Raw genomic sequence first — 18,021 nt, forward strand, 5'->3', positions numbered from 1 at the left:
TCCCATCCAAAATCGGACGCTTAACCAACTGAGCCACTCAGAAGCCCCTGAAATACGATTTTTTTTCTTTTAATGTTCATTTATATTTGAGAGACAGAGAGTGTGTGTGTGTTGTGTGTGTGTGTGTGTGTGAGAGGGGGGGGGGGGGCAGAGAGACGGAGACAGAATCCAAAGCAGGCTCCAGGCTGAGTTGTCAGCACAGAGCCTGATGCAGGGCTCGAACCTAAGAGCAGCGAAATCATGACCTGAGTCGAAATCGGTCACCCAATCAACTGAGCCACCCAGGTGCCCCTCTGCTGCAACATATTATTTTTAAAGGAGGTCTTATAGTCAAAATAGGTGAAGGGGATTAAAAGGTACAAACTTTCTGGGCACCTGGCTGGCTCAGTCAGTGGAGCATGGGACTCTTGATCTCGGGGTCATGAGTTAGAGGCCCCCTTTGGGTGTACTGTCAGCCTCTAAAAGTTATTTAGAAAAGCAGGAAATGAATCCATATAGACTTACTATCTGGAATGTAGTAGGTGTTATGAAATAAACATAAGCATCTCTGTGGCAAGAAAGTCAAAAACTTTAAAAATTCTACCTGCCTTACTTTGTTCCCAGGGAATGTGATTATATGAGTGATGGGAAGGGCTAAAACATATGATACAGCTGTGGGTTTTGTCCGTTCACTCATGTGGATAACAGTGATATGTGACTGGGTCGGAATTGTCTTTCAAAAATTTAGGTTTGCAATTTAAGAAACTAGTCTTTTTTTTTTTTCGTCTTAATGTTTTTAAAAATATTTCCTACATCATTCTTTCAGGAAGAAGAGCCTAGAATTGAAAATGGACTACTTTGGCCAAACTGTACCAATTTTAGTAGGGGGAAGGTCCTTTGAAGTCAAAATGTGTGTGCACTTTCACATCCTTAACACATGGCCCTGTCCTAGAACATACCAGACACTCCTAAGTGTTCAGTAAATGAATTAATACAAGAACGAATCTTAAAACGGTGAACTCAGTCACTAACAGAACAAAGAACATTATTCCACAGAAAGAAAAAGACAAGAGGAAATAATTAGAAATAAGTCTGAAGGCATAATTTCCCTAAGACTTGTTTCTGTTGTGCTAATCATCTATCTTCTTCCTCTCTGCCTTAATCTCCTGGCGGCCAATGTTCACGTAGAATGTAGGAAGGTCACGTGGACAGGAAGGGATAAAAGTATTGGCCACCACTGCACGTACCTGCTTAGTGTGTTCATGTTAACAAAAAAGGTGCCTAAAGATCCTTAGGTCTAAGCCCTCACTCTGCAAAGGAAGAAAGTGAGAAATCAGATGACGTGACAAAGGTCCTTGGCCCAACAAGCTGAACATAAGCAATATCATATCATGATTTATTGCTTTGGGCGGGGGATGGAAACTTATCACAGACCTGTCTGATATCAGCTCCCCACCCCAAACACTGGATTGGGTTTGTTTGGTTTGACCAATTGACTGATTGCTTTTGCACTGGTTTTAATGAGAAAAGCTAGAAACTAATACTCTTAAATTTTACTCTGAACAAAAATGACTGGGGGAGTCCTTGCTGAAAATGCGTATGTCTGATCCCAACTCCTGAGATTCTCATTCTGTTGGACCTGCAGGGAGGCTTAAAAAAATGGGAATTTTTACAAACACATGCAGTTGACTCAGATCCAAAACTGTGTGTCAGGCCACTGTCCCAAAGTGCCTTCTCCCAGCCAACAACTAAAGCAACGCGGTGGGCATCTCCACCAACTGATTTACGGAGCTATTGAAATGATGGATGATGTGTGGGAGTAACGTGTGTATCATGCTTTGAAGAATACTGCTATATCATCACCATTAGAGAGATATATTCAATTATATGTAATTATATGCTGGTGACGAGTGCGGCATTCAAAACTGGGAGAATCCCCAACAGGCTCCTCGGCGGTAGCTCAGAGCCCGATGCGGGGCTTGATCTCGCGAAACGTGAGATTATAACCTGAGCCAAAATCAAGACTCGGACACGTGACCGACTGAGCCACCCAGATACCCCCCAAAACCACTTATTTTTTCTTAAGTATTTGACACTTTGTGAAAGTCAAGCTCACTTAACACGATGGAGAGACCAAGAGGCACCACAAAGACTTCAGAAGATCCGTGAGGAAAGGAGCCAAGCCAGCCTAGTTCTTACCATGCCGTCCCTCGCACCCCACATTTGCTCTACACATAGTAGGTGCTCGATAAATACATGTTTATAGGGACGCCTGCGGGGGTCAGTCACTTAAGTGTCCGACCCTTGGTTTCGGCTCGGGTCACCATCTTAAGGTTTCGAGAGTTCGAGCCCCGCATCTGCCTCTGCCCTGGCAGCATGGAGCCGGCTTGGGATTCTCTCTCTCTCTCTCTCTCTCTCTCTCTCTCTCTCTCTCTGCCCCTCTCCTGTTAGCGCTGTCTCTGTCTCTCTCAAAATAAATAAATAAACTTTAGGATTTATATAGATGTTTATAAGTTAATCCAATACAAAGGAATATGAAATAGTATGAACACTTGGGTAACGCTTCCGTATATGCAAATACCACATACTTGAAATAAAATTAATTGATCCTCTTTTAGAAAACTGACTGCTGTTTTTAAGAAGGAGTAAATGGCACATCTGGGAGGAGATGGAAGGCAAGAAATCCAGTGCTTGAGGGGAAATTTAACCTTTCTTCCCAGGATCAGTCTGTGTTCCTGATTCCCTAAACTTTTCCATTACTCTAAGCCACAAGCTTCTGCGAGGCTCAGTGTATTTTAATTAAATCCCAGTGATGAACACAGACTTGCCAGACTTCAAGCCGGTTTTGTGCTTCAAAGCAGGAGTTAGAGAAAACAGTGAGGAGGGGAGAACATTCGCCCGTTGTTAGAGGTTCGCCATCACGCTCACGCAAAACAGAATCACAGAACAACGGGGTTAAGAATTCTCCTGAGTGCACCTAATGGCACTTCACGATAATCCTCACCCCCGCCTGCCAGGATTGGGGTGATTGTTCGTGATTTGCCTGTTTTGTGTTCACAAAGTAAAGCTCCGTCTGGGTGACTCAGGCTATGAAAATGCTTCGCTTGGCAGCCAGCGTGGGTATTCCCCACTCAGGCCTCAGCACCAGCCCGGGAGAAAGAAGGAGGCCAGCACAGTCAGCCACCCCCCACCCCCGGTGCTGTCTGTAATGGTCCCAGTGGCCCGTGCCAACAGCCACAGTGGAAGGTGGAGGCTGGACGAGAAAGTGTGACCTGAGCTAAACTCTTCTCAGAGGAGCAGCGTTTTAAAACTGGGTGGGCTTGACTGGGAGACCGTCTCTCCTTTTCCTTCTTTCTCTTTTTCTTTCTTTTCTTGTCTTTCCTTCCTTTCTCCCTTCCTCCCTTTCTTTCCTTTATTCCTTCCTTCCTCTTCTTTCTTTCTTGTTCTTTCTTGTTCTTTCTTTCTTGTTCTTTCTTTCTTTCCCTCTTTCTTTCTTTCTTTCTTGTTCTTTCTTTCTTTCTTTCTTTCTTTCTTGTTCTTTCTTTCTTTCTTTCTCTGTCTTCCTCCCTCCCTCCTTCCTCCCTCACTCCCCCCCTCCCTCCCTTCCTTCCTTTCATTCTTTTTCCATTCTTTTCTTTTTCCTTTGATCTCTCCCCTCTCCCAGCCCCCTTCTCTCTGTGGGTCCTGTCTTTCTCTGTGGGTTTCTCATGAAAAGAAAAGGATCAAAAGTCTCAAAGAAATATTCTGTGAACAGCTGTCGCGAACAGCACCGGCCCTTCCCCAAACCTGTCACTCTCACCAAATCAGCCCTCTGCTGTCAACGTGAGAGACCCAGGTGGCTACGATGAAAACGTATGAAGAAACACAGAGGAAATTCAGTAACTGATCCTTATAGGAGAGCGGCACGTACACTCTAATCTGCAAAATATCCCCTGCTGGGAGCCTGCACGGTCTGTGCAAGTCATGTGCGACACCCCAGTGCCACTGCATGATACCCAAAGGGGTTGGCAGGATACTCTTGGCTCAGGACATTGAACCATATTATACCTGAAATACACACTGCGAAATGATTTTTGGACTCCGAACACGATTATGACATTCACCCACTCTGCCAAGTTCATCAGGCAAATAAGGAAAGAAAATAGGTAGCTTAAATATTAACCAGTTCAGTTTTTTGGACAATCACCTCCTAAAACAGACCCAGAAACTAATTTTCAGCCTGTACACATTCACCTCACAAAGCAGGGTGGGTTTCAGCTAACCGATCTCGGAGGCCATCCATCCCAGCACTGACGGTCCCCGGGCACGCATTGGAAACTGGATGGCTACGTTGCCAGCCAGAGGGCCGTAAAGCGAAAGTCCAGGAGGTAAGCTGATACCTTCATTTTAGTCCAGGTCAGCATATGCTGATGAGTTTTAAAGGGGGAATTCAAGAAGATTTGGAGATAGCTCCAGGCTTGCTTTTCAATGTTTCAAAGTCATTTTGCTCCTTGAGTGGCCATCATCTCAAATCATCCTCAGTGTCCCGGTGCTGCCATCTGTGAACAGGTGCACTGATTCGTGATAGGTAAATGCCAAGTGCTCAGCCCAGAAAATTGTCATCTGAATGATTTACGTGCGCGTCTTGAGCCCCATCAGGCACTAAAGAGACGGATGCTGTGCTAATACATCTCGCATTTGTCAACATTAATTTAAGGCACTCCGAGTTGGCAGCCAAAAGCATACTTCTCAACAAGCAGCCAACTTTTCTTCTATTAAATCTTTAGGAGAATACATTACCAACTTCTGGGAAATACCATTTGCAAGAAGCTGAGCTGGAGTAAATTGAGGAATGTAGTAGTGTTAAGTTGCCTGCCCCAAACACGTTCAGTCCACGGTACACATGTGACCAGCAAGTCAGATGGTGTCCTTGCCTCCAAGGCCTCCAAGATTGTCTCTGCCCAAGAACACCCACTGAGAAGGCTCAGGCTGCCCTGTGGATTTGCCGTTCTGGAAGGAGGACCAAGAAGCACTGCAGTGACAGAGGACAGGTTCAGAGTCTGTGTCCAGAGAAGAGAAGGACAGGAGATGGAGAAGAAACTCCGGGACCATGAGCTCTGGGAGCTCATGATCCAGCTGAAAAATACGATGGCACCCATGAAAGTACGACGAACACTGTTGAGCAGCAAATGTACCAAGAGATGAGACAGAGCTTTGGGGAGGGAGGGAGAACATTTTGGAGGGAGCAGGCAAGGTTGTGCAGAAACAAGCTAGAGGCCCAGGACCCGCAGAGGAGGAGAAAGGGGCCCAAGCGAGCCATCAGGAAGAATTATGGCTTGAAGCAAAAGTCATGGTGGGACATGTGGTGCCGTGAAGGTCAAGCTGGCAGTTGGCCTGTCCTCTGGGCAACCCAGAGCACCAAAGTTTTCAGAGGAAGGGAGAAGAAACCAGTGTTTTATATAGGTTAATGCAGAGGCTGTATCAGAAGGCAGAGCAGAAGCCTGGTAGCGGACAGAGCCTTTGGGACATTGCGATCATCACCGTCCGTGGTTTCGAATGACCAATGTGTACTTCCAGGTATGCTTAAGGTAATCCACAAAGATGGTGGGAAGAAAACATTGGAATTTTTATGTGTATTTACTTTCAAAGTGCCCATATTTTTTAGCGTATATTTTACATATTTTAAATAGTTTAATAGAAAATGTGTGTGTTACCAACAAGACACGCGTCCCTACCGAATTCACGTGCTGAGGCTCTAACCCCTAACATAACTGTATTTGAAGATAGGGCCTTCCGGAGGTAACTAAGGCTAAACAAGCTCATAAGGGTCGGGCCGTATTTAAATAGGACTAGCATCCTAATAGAAAGAGGAAGAGGCACCAGATCTTTCTCTCCTGTCTCCCTCTGCACCCCCAGCCCCCACCCCTCTCCTATGCATGCATGGAGAAGAGTCCCTGTGAGGACACAGTGAGAAGGTAGCGGTCTATAAGCCAGGAAGAGAGCTCTTGCCAGAAATCAAACCTCATGGCTCTTTGATCTTAGACTTCTGGCCTCGAAAACTGTGCAAAAATAAATTTCTGTTCGTTAAGCCACCTAGTCTGTGGCAATATCAGAAGACTAATACAGTGTATAATACATACGCAACCTAAAACCAGAAGTGTGAATTATATCTCAATCATTAAAAAAAAAAAAAAAACACTTTTAAAATCTGAGGTCGATATATGAACATGTTTTGTTAATGTGCACGATCAAAAGAGTTTGGGGGAAACGCCTTAGGTTTGGGGCCTGAGTTGAGGTGGCCATGAATGTTAAGAGCTACTTCAGAAGGAAAACAAAAACTCAGTGAGCCCCTTGGTGTAGAAAATGAAAACAAGTGAAGTATGGATATAACCTTGCAGCTGTTCAGTCTGGGAGACAGGGAGAGCTACCCCATTCCTGTCAGAGACGGGGAGGCAAGACTTGATCCCACGAGGAGGGTCAGAGATGAGCCAGGACCACAAAGGCTGGTGGGATTCCTTGTGAAATGCCCTCAGAAGGAGGGAGAGAAATCGTCAGAGGGGCGAAAGGAAAATGGGAATTTCAGGGCCACAGAGGTCAAAGAAAGAAAGACTTTCGAGGAGGCAGATAGTTCTGGCAATAGCATCAGGGAGGTCAGGTGGAATGGCCTGAGAAGTGCCTTTTGGAATTGTCGGAAGTCATTGAAGACTTTTAGAAAGTGAATTCATTGGAGGAGAGAGAGTAGACCCTGGATGGTAGGGGTTTAAGGAGGGACAAATGCAGGGGTGCCTGGGTGGCTCAGTCGGTTAAGCGTCCAACTTCAGCTCAGGTCACAATCTCACAGTCCGTGGGTTCGAGCCCCGTGTCGGGCTCTGGGCTGATGGCTCAGAGCCTGAGCCTGCTTCCGATTCTGTGTCTCCCTCTCTCTCTGCCCCTCCCCCGTTCATGCTCTGTCTCTCTCTGTCTCAAAAATAAATAAACGTTAAAAAAAAAATTAAAAAAAAAAAAAGGAGGGACAAATGCAGAGGAAATTAAGGCAGCAGGTAGTGTTTGGATTTCAACTAGGAAAATGTCAGTGCCAGAGTCAGAACCGTGGGGTAGGAGTTGGGGGGAGCCTCTAATGTGCAAGCTTTTCCCTTCACCTTGGACCTTGGAGGAATTCCCTATGACTAGTTAAACAGGGTTAAATGGTTAACAGGCTTGGGAAGTAGGACAGGGGGTGGGGTGGAGACACAACAATAAAGTGTTCGATCCTGTCCCAGAAGCTTCCAGAACCTTCCAGACGGCTCTGGTTCTGTGTTTCAGTTTATGCGTGTGACAGGCTATAAAGCAGCTCCAATTTTGTAAAGCCAGAAGGGATACACAGTTCTCAAATCTACACACTGATTAGAAGTCTGGAAATTTCTCCCCAATTCCACATGTTATTTGATAGTTTAACGTCGAAACAAAGATCTGACGTAAGTGGTGGGACCAAACGGTGAGAAGAGGTTGGAGTTCATTTGGGCATCAGTACCAGGGTCTCATCCACAAGCAGTCGGACACCCAGGAGACCGTCCATCTCAGTATTCTGGCTTTGCCTGGGTGGAAAAGTGTTCACTAGCCACACTTCACAGGTGTGCAAATAATTTCAAAGTCGCGCTTGAGAACTAACTGATGCTTATAAAAGTCTTTAAGATCCACAGATGAAAGTCGCTGTGTAAGTATAGAGTATTATCAGCTCATGAGGGAGCACCCTGAACAAATCAGAATCTTGCAGAAAATAAACTATACCCTGGGAATCAATTCGGTAATTTTGGAAGCCACATTAAACATTTTGGGTGAAAAGCAATAATCACTAATGACGTTTCAGTAGCCAATCTTTCCGCCTCTAGAGTTACCTTCCTAGTTCACATCCGTGGACATGTGTGGACCTCATATGGAACACGGACATCTGTCTGGGAGAATCACTGATTCCCAGGGCTAGAGGGATCCCTTAGCCCAGCCTCCCCTTTGCTCATTAAGTCCCCTCTGTGATCCCCATTCCCACTTTCTTCTGTCTAAAGATAGTTTAAAAGCCCTTTTAACCACCCTTTGCATCTTTGCAAGCCCAGGCTCATTTTAGGCTTCTGCTGTTCTAAACATCTTCTCATGTCCATCACTGCTTACTCACCCTTCTCTTTCTGTATTTTTGCACATCCTTTTAAAATCAAATCCCACCGCTGAGGCCCCAGATTGTCTGCAATAATGACTGAAGACTATTCGTGCAAAAGTGTATACACCCACCCAGTGGTTTTTGGCACAGTGACTTGCCCAAACTTGACAAATGAAAGCTGACATGCCATAGGGTGGTGTGGCTCATAGGTTTCCTCAGAGGGTGGTGCAACTGGCCACTGAGTGTTAGGGGATGAGGGTCCTATTTAGATCCGTGAGCTCTGATATCACAGTATCAGTACCTGGCTTCGGCCATTGCTGAACTACTGGTACCAGAGCTCTACTGGTTTGAACAAGCTAATGATGGGACTCAGGGCTGGCTCCCCATCCTGGGCTTAGCTCTCTCTTGTCCAGGTGGTCTAACGGACTTGCCAATGTCTTTGGTTCTAAAAGGAAGGGGCAGAGTGGGGAAGGCTCGGAATAACCTCTGGAAAAACAGATCCCAGTAGCATCTACATGAGGGATACCTCAGGCTGGAGCTCTGCCAGGGAGAGAAGACAGTGACAGAAGGAAAGCCAGGAGCCGTGAGGAATAAGGTCTCATGGAAATCTGTTTTGCCTAAGAGGAAGGGTGAAAGGGTACAGTGCAAAGACAAAAGAGAGAAACATTCAGAGATTACCTCTAGACAGTCTCTTCCCATCCTTGGGCTCTCTGTGCAAACATCCGGTGCATGTTTGAAGAGAGCTTTTATAAAGCCTTCAGTATGTATGTGCATGTTTGGGGGCAGAGGGTTGCAGGCAGGTATGTATACGTGTGCTTGTATGTGTGCGGAAACGTGTGTGTGTTTGTAAGGTAGGGCTGCCCATAGGACAGGGTGGGGTGGCACTTGTCTGTTTATTCTCCACTGGCTCAGATGTTCAGGTGAGGGGAAAAGTAGAGGTGGGGCTGGGGCGGGATGCAAAGACAGGGATCCTCCCCGAGGTGCACACTCTTGAAATCTCATTCAGGGTTCAAAGAGGTAGCAAAACGTGTGTGTGTCCCCTGTAATTTGACACACATGAAAATATATGCCCAACTGTTTACCTTCTAGAATTTTACAGTGCAACTTAGGAGGCTGAGCCTAATAACGCAGCAACAGAACATCGAATGTTTAAACTACAGTCTCTCAGGCATGGGAAGGTGGTTTATCTTGGATCCATGGGCAGCCATTAATGCAATGAGGAAGTAATAGAAGGAGGAGCCATCCAAAACAAAAGTTTCAAGGTCACAGAGAATTCTTCTTCTCATCCAAACACAACAGAGTCTCATGAATGCCAGACCATGAGTGTAGGCTGGGAAATTCCACAGAAATGAATTCTCTTGATGTGAGATCTTCTTACCGGAGCTTCAGGTCAGAGTTTTCACCCCAGATTTATCTGTGAGGGTCACACAGGAAGCAGCTGAGGGGTGCTCTTAAAATTAGAGCTTTTCACAAAAAAAGAGTGCAGAATTGACTATCAGTCTCATCTTCCCTGAAATCCATCCTTATTTATGCATTTGACAAAAGAGCTAATCTCTGAGAAGACCATTTTCATTTTAGCCCAGTATTGGATGTTGACATTCATATAAAAATTCAATAGAGGATTTACCAATAGCAATACGTTTTAAAAGAGCTCTTTCAAAAATAGAAATTCAGGCAAAGTGTAGCCCTCCCCCACCCCCCGAATAGTGACAAGAAAGCACACCCTTCCAATCTACCTCAAAAATCAACCTATTTCGGGGTAAAGTACTTACACTTTTCTATTAAAAAATGTTGAATAGTCTGGTTTCCCAAGAATCGTTTGGATCTGTTGCTAACAAAATGGCTCATGAAACTGATATGTTTACGGGTGCCTGGATGTCTCAGTCGGTTGATTGGCTGACTCTTGATTTTGGTTCAGTTCATGACCTCACGGTCGTGGGATGGAGCCCCGCATCGGGCTCCACGCTGGATGTGCAGCCTGCTTAAGATTCTCTTCCTCTATTTCTGCCCCTCTCCTTGGCTTGTGTGTGTGCACACATGCACTCTCTCTCTCTCTTTCCCCGCCTCTCTCAAATAAATAAATAAATAGATAAATAAATAAAAGTAAAAAAGAAACATCAATATGTTTCAAGTTGACAGAAAGTGACTATCTAAGTTATAGCATAGGATGCATCTATACTGATAACTCTTTTCTCTGGGTCCTCCTGGCACTTACTCTGCTTTGGACAATGCACCTATGTTATAATTAGAATTTTTGTGCCTGGCAACACTCTCTACCTCCAACCTCCCACCTCACTGTGAAGGTCTTGGAGGAGGGGGCCTACCTCCTTCATCCTTTGATCCCACTAGGGACCTAGGAGAGTGCCTGGAAGAAAGCAGGTATTCCACAAACGTCTGGAGAAGGTTCTAGAAATACGTTCGATGCGGTAGGTTGGGATCAGGTTACATGGCGCTTTGGAATCCAGGCAGAAGGACCTGGACTTGGCTCTTGATTAGTCAGAAGGAGCCACTTAAGGTTTCTGAGGAGATAGGAAAATTGTACGTCAGTCCTGCAGTGGGGCACCAGAGCGGGAGTCTTGAGCAGAAGCTGTTGCCAGAGGTGACAAACATGGAGAATAGATGCAAATCTAAACTGTTGTGAGAGAGGAGCAGCGCTTGGTGACACTTTCAAGGGGCTGAAGGACACGAACATGTCAATGATGGCTGTAGTTACAAGACGAGATGGCTGTAAGAGATGTCTCCTGACAGACCCTGGGTGCAGGTGTGGGGGAAACCAAGTTGGTTGGTCACACTGAAACTGAAGAGACACCCCCCCCTGCCCCCCGCCAGCTGAAATGGCCAGAGAGCAATTTTAACTCAAAAGAGGAGTCAGGGCTAGAGATTCAAATCTGGAAATCACCCTTGTAGTGACTTCTCTGAGGAGAAATATATCACTAGAAGAACAGGAGGGAGTGACTGGGCAGGCCCCCAACCCAGCTGCTGGGGGCAGTAGAGAGGGTCCAGGCAAGGGAGAGGGTCCTGCCCAGGAGCCAAGGAAAGCAGGCAAGGCTGTTCGGGTGAGCGGAGGAAGAGCTTCCTGAAGAAGCAGGGGTGAGGGGTGGGGTAGTGGGACATCAACAGCAACAGCCTTGGAAGAAAGGAAAAGGAGAATGAGGCATGAGGAAAGACATGGCATTTTTTTTTTTTAAAGGAGGTCACTCATGGCGGGTTCAACACCAGCAGAGTAGTGGGAGCAGACGTCTTCACGTGTCACGGATATTGTGACGGTGCAGGGGTGGGAGGTGCTTTTATCTGGACATTTGTGTCCCCCCCACCACCAATTCATATGTTGAAATCCCACCCTCAAGGGGTATCTGGGTGGCTCAGTTGGTTAAGTGTGTAACTTCAGCTCAGATCATGATCTTGTGGTTCTTGAGTTCGAGCCCCACATTGGCATCTGTGCTGACAGCTCGGAGCCTGGAGCCTGCTTCGGATTCTGTGTCTCCCTCTCTCTCTGCCTCTCCCCCACTTGTGAGCACTCTCTCTCTCTCTCAAAAATAAAACATTTAAAAAAAGAAAGAAAGAAAGAAATCCTACCCTGAAGGCATTAGGAAGGAAGGCCACTGTGAGGCAATTGGGTCATAAGGGTGGAGCCCCCAGGACTAGGGTTAGTGCCCTTACAAGGGAGGCCCTGGAGAGCTAGGAGGCAGCTGTGTAGGGAACACTGAGAAGGCAACAGTGTGAGGAAGTGTGCTCTCACCAGACATGGAATCCGTGGTGCCATGAGCTTGGACTGAGCCTCTAGAACTGTGAGAAATAAAAGTGTGTTATTTACAAGCCTTTGAGTTTTTGGCATTTTTGTTACAGCAGCCCAAACGATGACAGGCTTTAAAGGAACCTAAAATAGGCTTAAGAGACTTTTAAGAGGCTCATACACTTAGAAGCATCTGGAATCAAAGCAGCAGTGATGGCTTCCCAGGCTGGTGATTCAGCTATGTAATGAGGAATAAGTGAAGAAACCCCTAAGATTTCATAAAATATATTTCTTTTTAAAATTATTATTTTAAAATTTTTATTTTAGAGAGAGAGAGAGAGAGAGAGCACAAGCCGGGAGAGAGAGAGAAAGAAATAGGGAGAGAGAATCTCAAGCAGGCTCCATGCTCAGTGAGGAACCCAATGCGGGGCTCGATCCCACGACCCTGGGATCATGACCTGAGCCAAAATCAAGAGTCAGACGCTCAACCGACTGAGCCACCCAGGCGCCCCTATTTTCATTCAGCTTCCTTCAGCCAAATGTTCTAAAATTCCCAGAAAATATGCATTGCCTACAAATCATTGCTGCAATTTGCATGGCACTCGTCTTCAAGGGGAAAATGCGCTGTTTCGCGGAACTTAGTCTTTAGCGTGGTGGACACTAACAAGGGACAACGCTTCCGTAGCTCTCACCAGGTCCTGCCACGGTCTCGAGTACTTCATATGCGCTGTTGCATCTAACACACCCACAAAGCCTGCAGTGTAGGGGTTTTTATGGCCCCCATTTGATAGAGAAGAGAAGTAGGGCAGGAGATGGAGTCTAACACAGTCAGTAGATGACAAAACCGGGTTTAGACCCTGGGGAGTGAGGCTCCGGGCACCGTGCCCTTCATTGCTGCACTATGCTGCCTCGACAGTGAGGGAGCCCTTGAAGGGCGCCCGTCTAGCAGGAGGAAGAGAAAAGGAAAAGTGTAATCGGGATGTGACGGGGTGAGTACAGGGCGGAGGTGTGTGCAGGAGCCGGGTACAGTGGGTCCCAGAAAGGCTGCCCCGAGGGGCTGACCCATGAGGGAGTCTTGCAAGGCAGGCAGGGGAAGAAGGGGCTAGAGATCACACCAGATAAAGGACAAGAGCCAAGGGTGAGGACGGGGTGTTAGAGACGAGGCTGGCAAGGGGATTGGGTCACAGAGCCCTTGAAAGCCAGGCTCAAAGGCTGGGTTTAATCCTGCAGGAGATGGGACCCATGCAGGGGCATTCTCAGGGGAGGGACGCGGCTGGACAAGCACCTTATCTCACAGGGAAGGAAGAGTAGGACACGGAGGTCAACACAATGGGCAAGACGAGCTAAGAGAAGACCACTGCCTGACATGAGCTTCTTGTTCCCTCTCCACGAGCATCCACGGCACAGCTCCTGAATTGTATGGAAGCTGAAGGCGTGTTCCTTTGAAAACAACAAAGGTAAGGGAGTCCCTTTTGACATTGGGTGGGGGGGCGGGGGAGGGGGGAGCTTAGCTTTCAAGGTGAACCACTTATTATCTGATTTTCTTCTCCATCAGAACCTCCGTAGAGGGCAATGCCTAGAAAGAGCACATGCGAAGCTTCCGTATTATGGAGCTGGTGGCAGAGAACCGCCCTGATAACCTCTCCACACCGAGCATTTTATTTTTCCTAGATGTCTGAAAAATTCGTGAATTTAATGCCAAGGCAGTTACAGGGGTCCGACGCAGGTCAGGCGGTCCCAATCACCCCCTCTAACTTCAGGACCGCCTGCTCGTTAAGAACTTGTAAAGAAGCACAGGTACCAGCTGGTAGGAGATGGAATTCACTTACTGGCCTTCGTAAATTGAATCCAGACAGCCGAAGGCGAAAGACTTCGTATTCCGCTAGACTTTGAAACTCCGTTATCCTCTGAGCCATTCTGACCTAGAAGAAAGCAGCAAGTGGGTTGGTTAAATTACCCAGATGCGAATGATCAGTTCACACCGCATTAAACAAAAAGCTCACATTTCATGGACAAGCACAATTCGAAACAAACGACGGCGCTGATTCATGCAAGAGCTTGGTGTCGGAGGCTTAATTTCTACAGATAACAACCTGCCTCTTTGGCTCTCAGCTCAGTAAGACACCAGTTAGTGCTGCTACATGAGAGCAGCAAGAAAACTGTTAACAGACAGAAGAGGTTTCAGGCATCGTATTTGATTCAGACTTTGCCACCGAGATGTGTGTTTTCATTGGAATGTTATCTCCTCGATGGTTAATACATTCCAGCAAATGTAAAATGAAGGACTCCCAAGTTCATGGTTGAGGTCACAGAATTTTGAGGATGTGTGAGATTCTCCTTTCTGCGGATGAAGAAATGGTATCTCCCGAGCCCCACCACCAGTTTCTGGTGGAATCAAAAGTCACCACCTTTCTGTGACATCAGACTTAATTTAGGTGTTGTGGCTCTGAAATGTTGAGCCCTCATGGAGACTTTCAATTCACAAAACACTCTATAGTTCATGTTAAGTTTAAACTTACTATATAATCTTTTAAAACGTGGAAGCCATTTTCATTTTAGAAGTTCTAATGAGCTCATGTCTCTACTTTTCATGGAGAAATGAGTCCCAGGCCAGGGTACGACCAAAAGAACTCTCCCCCAAGACCTTCCTGTACTTTTAGACTGTTCTGGAAGAGCAATTTGGCCCTGACTCTATGGCAACTCAGAAAATTATAAAGCCCTTGGGCTGACTGAGACCTTAGGCTAATGGAGTTCAAACCCTCATTACACTTAAAAAACAAAATAAAACAAAAAACAAAAGCTGCAGTGCAATCAGATGGTGAACTGGAGGGAGAGCTAGTCTAGAAAACCACAAAGAAACGTATGTTCATTGAGCATCTGTTGGTGCAAAGCCCTGTGTTCTCGCCCTAAATACATGATCTCACTCAGTTCTTACAAATGCCCTGCAAGGTAGATAAGCATGGGCAGAAACACTCAGGCTGAGTTCTTCCCTCAACAAGTATTTACCTGAGCATCTGCTAGTGAAGGGCACCAAAGTATACCAAGTATACAAGAAGAAATAGACACTTTTTCTTTCCTGCGCCCAGTGAGGTCACAGTGTCTCAGAAATGGGGGAGAGGGAGTCAGATGCATTAATTAACACAGTGTTGTTCAAACCCCAGCTCGTGACTCCTTAGACAACCATGAAAATTAATTTTGAATCTTGATGAGCATTAAAAATAAATGAATAAACAAATAAATAGAACAGAACAGAATGGAAAATATCAGCATGCATGAAGCGAAGGTGAGGAAACTCACATGGATAGATGTCTGCAGACCTGTATCAATCATACACATGTCTTTATATATTGCGATGTCTAATATATTTTCTTTCGTGGGTCGTGGTGAAAAAGAGCGTGAAAGCTCTCGAGTTATCGAACAAAGTGACAAGTTCACATGAAATGGTGACGGCAGAGGAGAGTCAGCGAGTTGTCTGCTGCAGATTAGCACCTGTCCCCAGAAGGAGCTGGGGACAATCTTGGTTTCTCTCCAAGCAGAAGTCTTATAAGGGTGGGATGCCCCAACTTAATAATGCTCAGCACTAGGACAAGCTTGGCAAGGACTGGTATGAAGTTTCAGGGACCAGAGAGGAAAACTAAGCAGGGGTCCCTTCTCCCACAATGTGGGGAAGAGGGTGGGTACCTCTGAAGCGGAGAGAAGGCACAATGATACTAGTTCTGTGTTTGCATGATGATGAAGCCAAGCTTGGGAAGAGGGAATTAAACCTCAAGAACGTGGAACCCAGATCAAGCCCTGATTGCGAGACGTGTGGGAGCTTCTGGAAGGTCCACAAGCGCCAGCCAGATCTGGAATGAATTCCCACCATCCCACCGTCCAGAGAGGACAGAAGAGCCTCTAGAATCTGTGAGCTCAGGAGATGGGAATCCAGAGGAGGGGGTCCTTGTAGGTGACCTTACTCTCAAGATCAGTGCCCCCTTTGGGATGGCAGGTTACCTCCGTTATCAGGATATGACAGTTATTAAATTTTTTCTTCTTTTAATAAAGCTTCCTTCAGACATAATCTAAATACCACATTTATAATTTGAGGACTCGTGGCAATACGCTACAGGGCCACGTGGAGATATCTTCTCCACTTCATGCGTGAGGATTCAGGGCAAGAGAAATAAGGCTCTTCCTGCAGAAAAAGGTGAGTCTTTCATGTTGCAAGCCTCTCTGGTGGGGGTGGGGGGGGGGGTGGGTAGGTGGCCACGCAGCAAGACGTAGCTCAGGGGGGCAAACTCATTACGTTAGTCTGGTGACTTGGTTATTGCGTATTTATCTTTTTAACAAGCGATGATATGAGATGATGTCGAGCTTAATTATCATGTCTGCTATTTAACCCACATTTTTTCCTTGTACAGACATGATAATAATGACAAGAACTCGGTCCTATACAAAATAAACAGCCCACCCCCCAATATACAGACAATTAACAACTTAAATGTTTTTGTCTTTCTCCACCCACCATGTGTGACAGCACCTTACAAAACACAGAGTCTTTCATAAGCTCCCCTTTGCTATAGGTGATGGCTAAGGAAAGAAAACTAGCATATGTTGAGAGCAGGAGAAATAGAGTATGAATGCTTTTAATGTTTACTTATTTATCTTAAGAGAGAGTAAGAGCGGGAGAGGGGCTGAGAGAGAGGGAGAGAGAGAGTCCCAAGCAGGCTCTACGTTCAGTGCAGAACCCCATGCGGAGCTCGATCTCAAGACCATGAGATCATGACCTGAGCGGGTAGCGAGAGTCGGACACTTAACCAACTGAGCCACCCAGGTGCCCCTAGGGTATGAGTTTTTATTCCATTAAGAAAAAGATAGTTCTCCCTCTCCCTCTCTGCCCCTCCCCCACTCACACTCTGTCTCTCTCAAAAATAAGTAAACATTAAAAAAAATTTTTTTTAAAGAGGGGGGCACCTGGGTGGCTCAGTCAGTTAAGCATTCAAGTTCGGCTCAGGTCATGATCTCATGGCTCATGAGTTTGAGCCCCACGTCAGGCTCTGTGCTGACAGCTCAGAGCCCCGGAGCCTGCTTTGGGTTGTGTGCCTCCCTCTCTTTCTCTGCACCTCCCCCACTCATGCTCTGTCTGTCTGTCTCTCTCTTTCTCTCTCTCTCAAAAAGAAACACTAAAAACTTAAAAAAAATTCAATAGCTCATGTAAAAGTGCTTCATGAACTATATGGTATTCTGCAAGGATTGACCATTTTTTAATCATCATCCATGCTAATAAATTATCAAGTAAAAAATTAAAAGTATTAGTGGCCACAAGTCAACACAATTGTATTCGATGCTTCCTGAGTATGTTGTTTTTCACACATCTTTAATTGTAAACCAAGGTCTCGGATTTTGCTAACATTTTCAAGGGTCAACATTAATAATAAGGCTGAACGTTTAAGAAGTAATTGTTCTTCACAACAGAAGTACAGATTGACTTTGATTAGTAAACATTACCTTCACTGTACAGATAGAGAAACAGGGTGAATTATCTGCCAACAGAGCCCTTGCATTTTCACTTCTAACCTTGCTCCTAATCTGTATTATTTTAGGTATTTTTTTAATGTTTATTCACCTTTTGAGAGACAGAGACAGAGTGTGAGCAGGGGAGGGGCAGAGAGAGACGGAGACACAGAATCCGAAGCAGCTCCAGGCTCTGAGCTATCAGCACAAGAGCTGGATGCGGGACTGGAACCCATGAACCCCAAGATCATGACCTGAGCCGAAGTTGGACGCTCAACCGACTGAGCCGCCCAGGCACCCTACCTTGCTACTGATCTTGTTTGTTGGTTTGCTGTTTCACACAGAGCCATAAGCTGGTTTCTAGTTCTTTTGTCCAGAACATAGATGATTGTACGTAATATAATGATTATATATAATAATCACATATATCACAGGGGCGCCCAAGTGGCCCAGTCGGTTAAGTGTCCAACTTCAACTCAGGTCACGATCTCACGGTTTGTGAGTTCCATCCCTGCTTCAGGCTCTGTGCTGAAACCTTGGAGCCTGGAGCCTGCTTCAGATTCTGTCTCCTCTCTTGGCCCCACCCCATTCACGCTCAGTGTGTGTGTGTGTGTGTGTGTGTGTGTGTGTGTGTTCCTCAAAAATAAAATACACATTAAAAAAAAGTCTTTTAATTGGGAACTAACAATACAATGATCAATTGCTTGTT

General features: G+C 45.9%; 2 protein-coding genes and 1 long non-coding RNA gene across 6 annotated transcripts in view; 1 reads left to right on the forward strand and 2 right to left on the reverse strand.

The window, feature by feature from the left end:
- TIAM2 (TIAM Rac1 associated GEF 2) overlaps positions 1–13,744 on the reverse strand; it is a 265,433-nt gene extending 251,689 nt beyond the window's left edge. The window contains exon 1 of the mRNA XM_053904338.1: positions 13,649–13,744. The gene's annotated coding sequence lies outside the window, so the exon portion shown is untranslated. The remainder of the gene's footprint in view (positions 1–13,648) is intronic.
- Positions 4,130–18,021, reverse strand: part of SCAF8 (SR-related CTD associated factor 8) — a 205,132-nt gene continuing 191,240 nt past the window's right edge. For 2 of the 4 annotated variants that reach the window (XR_008422840.1, XR_002070812.2), the window contains 2 exons: positions 13,649–13,741; positions 4,130–4,517 (listed from right to left, as the gene is read on the reverse strand). The gene's annotated coding sequence lies outside the window, so the exon portion shown is untranslated. Of the gene's footprint in view, positions 4,518–9,250; positions 9,501–10,587; positions 10,606–13,648; positions 13,742–18,021 lie in introns of those variants that run through there. The other 2 variants (XR_008422839.1, XR_008422838.1) reach the window with 2 other exon arrangements.
- Positions 5,296–15,958, forward strand: LOC109245336 (uncharacterized). Its single transcript, XR_002070815.2, has 3 exons — positions 5,296–5,535; positions 13,117–13,276; positions 13,375–15,958. It is a non-coding gene; the product is annotated as an uncharacterized LOC109245336 (long non-coding RNA).

This window comes from Panthera pardus, unplaced genomic scaffold (assembly GCF_024362965.1).
Source record: "Panthera pardus isolate Hobbes unplaced genomic scaffold, ASM2436296v1 HiC_scaffold_17, whole genome shotgun sequence".
NCBI classification, from domain to species: domain Eukaryota; kingdom Metazoa; phylum Chordata; class Mammalia; order Carnivora; family Felidae; genus Panthera; species Panthera pardus.